Here is a 3,923-nt window from a genome sequence, read left to right on the forward strand (position 1 = left end):
CGGTTTGAGCAAAACTAGTCCAGTCAGTTAGTAATGATGATTTAATTGAGTCACTTAAGGATTGAGCACTCAGTGTAAACTGGGAAGTGATGAGATTTAGCTAGCTGATTCGTTCTATTTTTAGCTCCCCCAACTCTGAATGTTAATCCTTCAGACTTACATTAGAATGACTTTACTAACAGCTTAATTAGGGCGTTTATACTTGCCAAAATATAGTTTGTGTTTAGAGTATTAGTACCCTATAAGGTACCCCTTAACCATTCATGTTATTATTGTCCTACAATAATTAATTATTAATGTGGTTCTGCTTGTACTCTCAAATTCTGTTACTTTGTCCAAAAGGATAATTTGTTGAAGTGAACTTCGTCTCTTTTTCATTGTTGTCTTTTTCCTTCACTGCTGTGGAATCTTAAGCTGTTCAAGTTTGATTTTTGACCACGGTCTGACTTAAAAGATTCTTACTTTGAGCGTGCTCCATGGCACTTTTTTATTATATTAATAATGCTTGAAAAAAGGTCCGGGCGCCAATAACCTTAGACGTAAGCACCTCGTAATTAAAATAGAAATAATCAGTATGCAAACTCATATACTGCAAAAAGATGATATACGTAATGCAATATATCTTTGACCCCTTTTATCAGACAGTAAAACCCAGCTTATTTTTCGAAATACCTCCTTTGAAGTGTAGCCTGTGTTAATGTTTTAAAACGAAACAAAAAAAGAGTCAGTTATTTGTTTCAATATAATAAGGAGTGGTGGTAACTCGAAAATTTCAAAATTATGCAAAAAACATTAATTATTCTACTTTACCTTATGCTTGTACCTCAAAGAATATTAATTAAAACTCTTCATAACTACAAACTCATTATTAATAATTGAGAACGACTTTTTACAGTCCCGTAATAGGAAAGTTGACGAATTCTATATTGTTTAACCAGTTAACTGTTTATGATGAAGATATTCGTTATGAAAAGAGTGTAAAATTTTGTGTCATGACGTGTAAATTCGTCATGCATTTTCAGTAGTGACCATCGGCAGTTAATTTTACAAATTTTAGTTAAAACTAAAATATATTAGTAAATTTATTTTTGATGTTTTTGGTTCCTATTTATGTTAATATAAATAAATGAATAAATGTACATGAAATAAATAACGAAAAAAATATAAAAGTTATTTCATTGCAACCCGATTTCATATCATCGCTTATTTTTGTAGGAGACACATTTTCCAACAAGGCCGAAACAGTTAACTGGTTAAAATAAAATCGGAAAAACAGTGAGGTAATTGACGTGAAAATCCTTTCGGATCTATTGTATTTGATTTACCAATTTTAAAACCTTACTGCAAATAATAACGTGGGAAACATTCAGTATCATGGAATACACTATTCAATTCTCAAGAAAAGTCCATGACGGGTAATATGTTACATTTGGACTTGGTTCCGTCTGGTACTACACATTCCTGATGTTTGTAAAAATAAAAAGTTATCAAAAAAAAAAGTTTACACTAACAAAAATTTACTTTATACTTCAAGAGTAGGGAAGAAAAAAAAAAAAAATCTCGCGGCCGAACTCAGGCTAACGAGCGGGTCCCCAGGTGGCGGATAGGGGAAGACCCTCATGAATTTGAGGGACGGCTGCGAATACGGCCTCGCCTAATAAGCAGTCCCGGACCAAGAGGCTTACTTCTTAGCAAAAATAGAATGCTTATTTTAACTACTTCTTTTATATAATAAATTGTCGTCAATATTTAGCTAAGTATATTATGAATAGATTAAAATGGTGGGATAAACGAATGATGCAGCCTATTTTGTAAGGCATTGTTTATCAACACATTAGAACTTTTAAGAAGTTTCGTAAAAACAGAATTATGGTAAAAAATGTTCTTTTCAAAATCCTTTGGTTTTTAGAACACGCTTTAGTTTTTTTCGAATATTACCCACTTCAATAGCATACTGGACTCCCACGCGGAGGTCCCGGGTTCGAATCCAGCAGCTGACCCTTAGATTTTCTCTTCCTAGGAGCTTCTTACAGCTCACTGTCCGGTGATGGACAGTGTTGTCTGTAACGAGAGAACACTGTCCGGAGGCCGGCAGTGCACTGAAAAAAGCTCCGGGCGCTAATAACCTCAGCTGTTGATGCGCCAAAAAGAAAAAAAAAAAAAAAAAATTACCCACTTCAAGATTATCACTTAGGTAGTTTTCTTTATAATAGATTATTGAATATTTAAGGAAAAATCTTGCTAGATACGAATGTATCTAATTTATGGAAATGATTATAAATGACCTATATATTTTAGAAAAAGAAAAAACTTTTACAATCCTGTACTTTTGAAATTGTTAACATTGATATAATGAAAAAAGAAGGAAATTTACATGTGGCTTTTTAATTATTGCACGATTATACGAAAATATAAATTGTGAAGTCTAAAGAAAGCAAATTTTTAATAAGTTGTATTCTCAAAAATTTTGTCATAAATTTCAAATATATTGTTATGTATTACAGCAAATTTCACAAAAAATACAAATAATAATATAAGCCAAGCAAGGACACAGTAGGTCGGCTTGGTGCACAGAAGTGAACTGTAATGTAAAACTGTAGATATTCTGCCGACATGACCTCTATATTGCATCAACGGGCACTTGGACGAATTAGCTATACCTGTTTTAAAGAGGTGGATGTTGGAGATAAATCAGAAACATATGTATTAATAAATTAATTGGAAATAATCTGAGAAGCGATTTTCAATGATTGTCAATAATTTTTACAAAAGTGAACACATTTTACATAATAAGAGTTTAAAGCGTGTTATTCGACGACATAAGATAATGCATTAGAATGGAATAAAAAAATGTTGTCAGATGAATACTCCAAGTAGATTATTGTGTACATGATTAAAATTAACTATTGTACGTATAAATGCCAAGCATAATAGATGTTTGCTAAAATGTTTATCGTAGATAAATGGCATTTTGTGCTTAAATAATCAGGCAAATTTTGATACTTGTTCGGACCGGCTAATATGAATAAAATTTTCTGTACCTCAGTGTGCTATCATCACTTATGGCAGCGTTGTCTAATCCTTCTAAGAAAAACACGAGACATACGCCGCACATCTTTCATCGGAAATAAATAAAATAAGCAAGGCCCTTGCAGGTCATTCTCATTTCATTAAGGAAACATCCCTTGTAATTAGAGGTAACCCTTTTACCACTAACCAGTACTATGTATCATTAACCAACGATATAGGCTGGGATGAGAAAACTCCAATCCAAGATGAACCGCTGATTCGTTACCATATAACTGGAAGTGGCGAAATCCACCGCAGTTCTACCTCCTTATCAGCCTTAGCGATATCAACTTTCTCTTGACACTTAAAAACTCTGCGTACGTCAAGACAATTGCCAATAATGGCAATTAATTAAATGCCTCTTTTGAGTCAGATAGTAGTGCTTATTTTGTTAAAGAAATCTAAGGTGAGATCGTAGGCTATATTCCATCAAATTACTGCGGATCTAACCAACTCAAATATCTAATTAGATTCGATCTTCTTGAGGCTATGTTTGAAATAGATTCACTTTCTAGAGTTTGGTAAAAATTCTGCCAGTTTTTCAGGAAACAATGGTTTTTTTTTCAATACAAGCTGCAATTTTTGTTTTGTTTTTAATTTATTTGCTTAAATTGTAAAAACAGCTAAACATCCCATTTATTCATCTATTTTTTTATCTCTCTCTTTTAGTAGGAATGTAGTCATTGAAATCAAAGGCGACCTACAAGATCTACAACTATGTAACATAATATTTGTTCATATACAATTTATTCATGTTTTAATACACAATTACAATCTAAAGGAAAATAAAATTTATTGTCATTTACGATTATAAAAAGTAAAGAAAGGAAATGAAAAAAGCTGAAAACCACAAA

This window comes from Rhodnius prolixus, unplaced genomic scaffold, assembly GCF_049639745.1.
Source record: "Rhodnius prolixus isolate KJV_2025 unplaced genomic scaffold, Rpr scaffold_5, whole genome shotgun sequence".
NCBI lineage: Eukaryota > Metazoa > Arthropoda > Insecta > Hemiptera > Reduviidae > Rhodnius > Rhodnius prolixus.